This window comes from Eurypyga helias, unplaced genomic scaffold (genome assembly GCF_000690775.1).
Source record: "Eurypyga helias isolate BGI_N326 unplaced genomic scaffold, ASM69077v1 scaffold25137, whole genome shotgun sequence".
Taxonomy (NCBI): Eukaryota; Metazoa; Chordata; class Aves; order Eurypygiformes; family Eurypygidae; genus Eurypyga; species Eurypyga helias.
Window position 1 is genome coordinate 23,931 of NW_010260166.1, and position 8,339 is coordinate 32,269.

At 44.5% G+C, this 8,339-nt stretch overlaps 1 long non-coding RNA gene across 1 annotated transcript; it reads right to left on the reverse strand.

Annotated features, from left to right (window-relative positions):
- Nucleotides 1–1,560: 1,560 nt before the first annotated feature.
- On the reverse strand, nucleotides 1,561–5,002 carry LOC104512102. Its single transcript, XR_727918.1, has 3 exons — nucleotides 4,885–5,002; nucleotides 3,451–3,532; nucleotides 1,561–2,401 (listed from the first exon to the last, which is right to left on the reverse strand). It is a non-coding gene; the product is annotated as an uncharacterized LOC104512102 (long non-coding RNA).
- Nucleotides 5,003–8,339: the final 3,337 nt, after the last annotated feature.

Below are 8,339 nucleotides of genomic sequence, written 5' to 3' on the forward strand. Positions count from 1 at the left end.
ACCACAGCAGCAACAGGACTTTGCATCAGCCTGAACTGTGCGATGGCCCCGAAGTGCCAGGTCAGCAGGGTTCGACCCCACATGCAGCTGAGTGCAAATGCTCATGCGGGTGAGCTGTGGTCCCCAAGTGCTCCCCAGGGCCAGGGCAAGTCCAGGCTGGGAGGAAGATGCTTGATTTTACGATTTTTCTAGAGCTATGTCCCAGCAGGTACCAGGCACCCAAGACAGGTCCGCAGGCTCCTGCTTTACCCTCCCTTCACCTGCTGCTCAAATTGCTTTGTACTCTTGACTCGCCTGAGGGGCTGTCACATGGAAAGCCTAAGGTATTGAATGAATTTCACAGATAGCCAGTGGAACTGCTCCGCTAGAGATTTGGTCCAATACAACTAGGATAAATACTTTCTAAACCTTAATAAAGCCTTTTTCTATCAGGTTAAAATACTCCTGCTGCAGCCTGAGAAGAGGCTCCAACAGTACATGGGAGAATCCAGCAGCTGACACGGCTACTTTCAGCGTGCAAGCTGAACAAAACACCAGAGGTGAAGAAGCTATCTAAATAATGAGGGAAAGTGCATTAGGTCAGTATAGCTCATTCTAACTAAGTGTAATTAGCAGGAGAAGGAAGAAAAATTAGCTCACCGATATTCTTTCACAATGTCCTTTCAAGTGTTCAGGGACATTTAATTTTGCAGAAAAGTTTCAACCAACATAAATATGCCAAATATAATATCTTCAGTGTCCTTACCTACTTGTACAAGCAACTCGAGTCACGTGCTGCTTGGGAGTCTCATAAATTTATATTGTAAGCCCACTCAAACCTATGCATAGAAAGTAATATCTTACCCAAGAAAATGGTCATTCTGGGCTACCTGGCAGTGCGGGGAGTTGCAGGTTTTTAACCTTAAAGGTGTATCTAGTAGCAGTTCTTTAATGTACTCACTTGTCCTCCTAGTGATGTCTTAAATTATTCAGAAACTCCACTGTAATAATATTTTTTCAATTGATGCTCTTGCTTAATGTTTCTCCATTTCACATGTAGAGGTTTGTTTAAATTAAGTACAAGTATTTCTATTTAAATTTTTCAATCATTATGAAAATCTTCCTTTTCATATTAGGTTCAGTAAATTATTCCCTTCTTTAGAGCTGGGGAAGTTGTTGGGTGGTTTTTTTGGGGTTTTTTTGGTTTTTTTCCAGATTAGCATGTATGCAAAAATGCAGTTGTAGAGAATTTGGGGGCAAAATGATTTGAAAACTCAGCTAATTACTTCGATGAAAAATGGTAACACTTTGGAAATGCTGGAAGTCCTGATTAGGCAATTCCTGGAATAAAATGCAACTTTAGGTGGCAGAACATTTTAGTTCAGAAATTCCAAAAAAATGAATCCAAAGTGCTTCGTTCGAGCCTAACCAAAGGTGTTCCTTTTTGCAGCTTACTTTAGATTGTTCAGAAAAATGGCAATTAATACTTTCTATGATCAACTTAAGATGACGTTTTTCTTTTGTTCAATATTCTGAGCTAAACAGCAAGTCAGTTACCTACATAACTATTCCAAATTTTCCCAATAAAAATAAAATCAAGAGGCTGGACGGTGTGCTGGCACTGCAGTGGGACTGCAGTGTCTGAATGTCCTGAAATACCAAAGACGGTAGACTTTTCTGAGCATCTGTGTTTGTACATACTGGTGCTGTTCTTCCTCCAGAGATACTAAAACCAGATTTCTAAAGATCTGCCAAATCAAAGCATTTGATCCAAGGGAGAAAGTGCCACCCCAAAAATTTCTGATCAGTGCTTCTCTCGGTGACAACGCGTTGTTCATGACCCAGGAAATATTGAACTAATGCAACTCTCAAAGCCCCCCGTGAATACAGAGTGGCTGCAGTAAAGAGATTTCCAGTCAAGCCTGTGAACAGAAACAACTGGTGCTGCCCCCAGACAAAGTACTCACCAATAATTCCTTGGGAGATATCTTATTACTTCTTCTTTAGAAAGAAGACTAAACAGAAAGCACAAGGCCACACAAAATTGACTTCTCCATGTCGATATAACACCACTACCCCACCACCCCCCATAATGCATGTGAGCCTGTAACGGCAAGCAGCAACCATGCATAGCACTGAAGAGATTTCATCTGGAGCATCAGGAAAGTACACGATCCTTCTGGAGGAGCTCAGGAGGTGCGGCATGAGTGACAGTGAATACCACAGATACCTCTTCCTGTATTTGAGTGTCCATTCGTTTTGATGTGGGTTGTGTCTTTGTGTTCTGGATGGGAATTGTGTGCTGGTATGGCAACACCAGGAGCAAAGTGTTTCTTGGCTGCTGGAGCTCCTCAGGCTTGGAAGCCAAAAGCTGATGCTCGCTCTCTGAGCAGCTCCCGGCACAAATGACAACTCCAGCTCCCTGCAAATGAAGAAATCCTTCTTATAGGGACGACATCAAATCGAGGCAGTCAGAGTTTATGTCAAGATCAGCTTGAACAGGATATCAAATACTCCTAACATTGGAATTGCCTGTATTTTTCCGAAGCAGGCTCTGCTGCCCTTGGTGTCGTGTACGTAGACTCCCTACACAAGTTACAACACAGCTGGGGTGTGCATTGCCACTAGGTGTTTTACATTTTCATACATTCAATACACCGCCTCCCCGTCAAACAGAAACCTTTAGCTAATTATTAGCTTCATTTCAAAATTTTCCCCTCCTGATTTAGTTTCCTCTTTATCAAAGTTACAAACATTTAGCTCCTGAATGCATGATTGATTTGTAATTATTCTTGTCTCACCCCTCATGTAAACCGCAGTCATTTGCACTCACATGTCTCCTTCTCCAATTCTACTGCTCTCTGCAGATTTTAGTCAGAGAATCAATAACAGTAAGGGACTAGTTCTCTGCTCCACAACAAAGTGACAAACTACAACCACTTGTAGTACATTCAGATTGAATCCCCTGCAGAGGACATAACTGAATGCCAAATGTAATTCAGACCGTAAAACTCTCACCCTTCCAAGGCACAGACAGACCAGAAAACAAGGAAGGTCATTCCTCTTAATCGAGTCTCCTGACAACAGACTCTCAGCTATGCCAGAGAGGACCACCCTGTCTGGGGCTTTCTCTCTGGGACTTTGACTTTTCAGGAAGTCCAAAGTCACAGTTCACAGGAGCTCAATTCCGTTGACTAAATACCCAACGCCATCGGGAACATCCAAAGATTCCTATGACCTGCAGAAGAGCTGTGTCTTGGAAGAGGAGGTAGAAACCAGGCAAGATTGAATAGGACATCTCAGATCACACTAAACCTCCACATCTATTAATTTTCTTTCTCTGCAGTGCTACCTGCCTCTGCTTTGCTACTACTTCCTTAACCCTACATGGCCCAGGCCACTTTCTGAATTTTTTCCCTCTCCACAAGGACTTTAGTGTGACTTTCACAGCAGACTTCCAGCATATGTTACCTTCTGGGGGCTCAAAGACTGGTGGATTCAAGCAATACATGTGATAGCCACGGTCACAGTCATCACAGAAGAGCAGCTGGTCCTGAGGCAGGGTTGTTGGGAGACAGTAGGGAAACAGGGAGAGAAGGAGAGGAGAGGAGAAGAGAGAGAGAAAATGATGCAAATTAATCTCTTGCCAAGATGAAAACAGAAGCATGGTAACCAGCAGTGCTCAGCTACGAACGCAGAGCTGCAACATAGAGACTACTGGGAACGTAAAAGGCTGCGGGCATCAGGTTAGTGTGTCCACGATCAACCAGCCTATTTCTGAGGGGCTGCAGAGAGCCCTTCTCATCACAAAGGCAGGTCCATTTCTAAGTAAAAAATGTCTCTGAGACGTGGAGGAATTTCTCTCCAAGGTGGCCTTGTGATGCAGGCGCAAGAGCTGTTAGGCTGGGGATATGGTGTACTGAGAGAAGAGGACTGGCTTTACTGGGCTCCAATGTGATCACATGCTGGATCTCATCCCTTTGGGAGAAACCTTCCTTGTCAAAAGCCTGGACTTAGCCAGCTATCCGAAACTCAGCTGAGTAAATGTGCTGTGAAACAGATGGAAATGACATGATCCCACCATGTGGTCTGCACCTCTTTCATATATCTGAGGGGAAAAAAGCTGCTCTGAAGTATCCCATGATTACTAACATAGAACAGCTTCCCGTTTTCAGATTCCCTTATTACTGCTAAACAAACAAACAAAAATCTCAGGCTTCACGTTTATTCTCCCATAGGGAAGGTAATGTTAGCTAATCGCCTCCAAAGTTCTCCAGCCACTGTCAACTCTCTGAATTTCTCACAGACTACCAAGGACCCTTAGCATCAGATTTTAACTGAAAACTCCACAGAGAGGACACTGTTCAGCTGCAGGCTCTGGATCATGGCTTGGAAATCACTGGGATAGGTGAATAGGTGACTAGAGAGGAGCCTAGCCATCCCATTTCAAATGTTTTCATGTTTCCCAAGTCTTGTAATTAAGGATTAAAAGTCACATCAGGAAAGTGAGCAAAATCAGGGACAGAAGAAACACACCTGCCACCTCTCGGGTTATCACCCTCTCACATCTACTCCCGACTACTATATTTCAATGTACAACTCTCTTGCAGCTCCCTGCAGTATGAGTTTATGGCCTCCAGCTAATTCCTAATAAGCATACGAACCACAAGTATCCCCATCTCGAGTGGCCCTATCTGATACCCGTGGTAATTTCAGCAGAGACCGATGGCTGAATGGGGGCACTGAGGAGAAGCCCATCTTTACTCTCAGGCGTGGCTCTTCCCTAGAAATGTACGGAAGCAGCAGCAAAGCCATGACCCACACCATCGCCACGTGCTCCTCAAGAGCGGGCATGACAGTGGCTCGCAGCGGCGCGTACTTGCATGAGAAGGTAAAGGAACTCACATCGTTCTCAGAGGTCCCACAAAGGCTGCAGGATTTGCACTCAATGCACTGCCACTGATAGGTTTTAACAGCCTCAGTCATGTTTGTGGTGAACTGCAGGCAGGTCGGGTGTCCTGAGGAAGATCGGAAACAACTGTCATTGTTAAGGCTCACTTATCACTCGTTAATTAACCGGCATTAAACTTGGGAACAAAACGCACATGGACATGGACTGATCACAACATGGGCTGCAGCTAACAGGTACCAAAGAGGAAAGCAGGCATTAACCCTTTCGCTGCCGGGCACAAGAGAAAATCAGAGTCATCCCCACCCATTCCCCATTGGCAAAGCAGTTTTATTCAGAGCTCTTAAAAATGGTCTGGGTTTGGGTTTTGCGGGGCAGAGGGTTTTTTTTTGAAAGAAAACAAGAGAAAGGATGAAATCGGAAACAAACCCAATTTCAGAGAGAGCCCATCCATCTCAATAGAAATCGGGCTGCAGTTTCAATTAGTGTTGTTTCAACCGGACTGAAGGACCTGGTGGAAATGAGGTTATTCTCCATTTCAGAACTCCCCTGCCTGGTGTCCACACAGGTGGAGCAATTCTGTAAACTTTGCTTAAATGGAAGCAGTAGCGTACAGAGAAGAAACAAGACAGGTTTGAGGGATATGACTTTTCAGTTTTTTTAAGAGCTCTGCCACTAAAGTTGGTTGGCACAGAGGAAACCAAATTGCACAGCTAACCTTTCAGGATCAAAACGAGAAACCAAAAGGAAAAAAACCCAAGCCAATTCCCACAATGAACTAAATTAAAGGAATAAAGAAGGGAAAGCTAGCAGAACAGTCACATCTAATCGGGAAGGACAAATTGCCAGTTACAACCCCCGCCCCTACATGCGTGTCGACTCCAGCTTTGCAAAACAGCGGTATCACAGTAGCAGGGTCAGCAATGGGCTTTCTGGAGGGGAAAATACAAGCAAACAAACAAACCAAAGGTAGGATCAGTGTTCCTTCTGCAAAACAAAACAACAAAAATATACCGCTGAAATGAAGTACTGTACTCCCAAACCACCCCTATCAGGCTGAGGCAGCCCCTAAGTCACCCGCAATAAGCTACTTCGCCGAAAGCTCTGTATTTAGCAGCCCTGTCTGGCACACGTAAGCATTAACGCTGTACACAGTCAGGGTGGGAGGCATGGAACAGGGAAGCCAATCGCTCACCTACAGAAAAGCTAGAAATACAGGTATGCACATCCAGCACTACCTCATGCTACTTCCAGGAACTTCCACCATCCGGTGCGCGGGGTTTTTCCACCTCTTGCCAATCTGCTGTCCTTAGACTACAGCCAGTGGGCAGGAAAAGAAATCTTTTCCACCTCCAGCAGCCTAAATGCATTTTGAAGAGTGAAGAAAGAAAGGCTGCTTCTCCAATAAGAAAAGAAAGGCACAGCTACAGTAGATGTGGGCATAGACGCGGTGTCTTCATTACCGAACCTAGGAGTGGAATTTTGCTGTGTCGCCGCTTCACCCATCACCACCCTACAAGAAGCTTCTGCAGTTTCTAGCCAGTGAAGCAAGTGGTTGCTGAGAATTGCCGGGTAAGGCAATAATGCTGTAGGGAATATATTTCCTTTATATGCCCACGATACCACCAAATGTTGTAATAAGGATTTTTGTTCTCCAGTTACATTTGCATGATAGTGACACGAAAGATAAGCCCATCCAGCAAAGAAATGTGTGTCCATAATGTATTAAGGAAATTGAATAGAAGATAAAGGAGATATTTAAGGAAGAAGGGGTCAATGACATTGTTTATATCACTCTTAAGCCTTTGAATAAAGAAATGTTTTGACAGTACTGATGAGCTCAGATGGGCTAAGAAGACCATGGGGTTTTGGAGCCCTTGAAATGTCAGCATAAAACAAGAGTCAGATTTTACTGAGATTTGCAGTGGACCAAGTCAAAACTAAAACTCTGGGGACCTTGAAACAGCAACTGTCCACAAGGAGATTTTGTGACATGATACCTTTTCTTGCTGACAGGGCCTCATACAATTTCTGATACTACCAAACCAGCGGAACCTGACATGACACTGAAATGTTCCTCCAAATCTGATTTACAGCAAACACAGAACCTCATTCCAACATCAGTAAATAGAACAAATGTGCCACACTACACACTGGGGAGGAATTCATCCCAAGAGCAGCAAGGCACCTTCAAGAAAGGTTGTACAGTGCTGGAATACATCACAGAAAAGAACTCATACAGGGAGGTGAGTTAATCAGAGAGTTAAATAGCTCCAGTCACATTTGAAAAGAAACAGGAAGAACGGAATCAAACTTACAGAAATAAATCACAGCTAAATGCACACACACATTCACGTGCTCGCTTGCCTGCGTACACACATTGCTCATTGCAGAGACTCCAGCCAGACTCTCCCTTTCTCAAACGACATGAAGGTCAGGTTCTGTTCACTACTTTATCTCTGTCCCTTCACAGCAGTCTTGGCTGCCTCGTTCCTCATTTGCTTCAAAAACACCTCTGCAGGTTTTCTGTGCTGTGTCTCGTATTGATGGTGCTTCAGTCCTTGAAGTGACCCATCCTATTTCACACAGCCCATCTCAGAGAACCCCACCCACCACAAGCCCAGAGGACATGGGCTCTTGTGAGCTGAGGACTGCTTAGAAAATGTGAACAGTGGAGTGAGGGCCACCGTGGCTGCTTTTTGTTAGAAATATTTTGCCATGATATACCCATTTATTCACTCCATTGGGCTCTCTCTCCAAATGCTGTGACAACAAAGGAGTCCAACAAATGCCCACAGTCATGTCTGCGTAGCCGTAGATTGCTCTCTGTTAGCCCAGGGCTTATGGCATGTCTAAGGGAAAAAGAATATCTCGTGGACATGTCTGTCTTTAGCCTCTAAGCCAGATCATCTTTCACATTAGACAACATGCCCGGTGGTACAGTGACCCCCAACCTAACGTCGTTGGAAAGACTATTTTTACTTGTGCCAGCAGCACGATCAGGCACTGCAGCGTACGGCAAGCACGCCAACAGATACTCAAAACATGAATATTCTTTTTCCTGCCCTCCCTGCTCTCCTTCTTCACAACCTCTCTGTTTTCCTGCTACTTTGGTTCAAAACCCAGTGTTTTTCATGACCTATAAGAAAATTCACACGCCCAGGACTTCCCAGAGCAGTGTTAGTGAACACCATCCTCGCTCCACATCACAGCACTTCTTGGCCTTCCCTCTGTGGCAAACTACCTGAAGGCAAAGCCCTGTAGCTGCATACCGCAGGCTACTGTAGGTAGATGCAAATTCCTATGAAAAATTTAAAAGAAAAGGCTAGTTCACAGGCAATTTTGCTTTACACAAAGAGCAGTCCAAAATGTGGTTCAGGTTGCAGACACTGCGGTAGCACATGAGCCAGAGAGCTGAAAGTCTTTCTTGCTTAATTTCATCACTTATGAT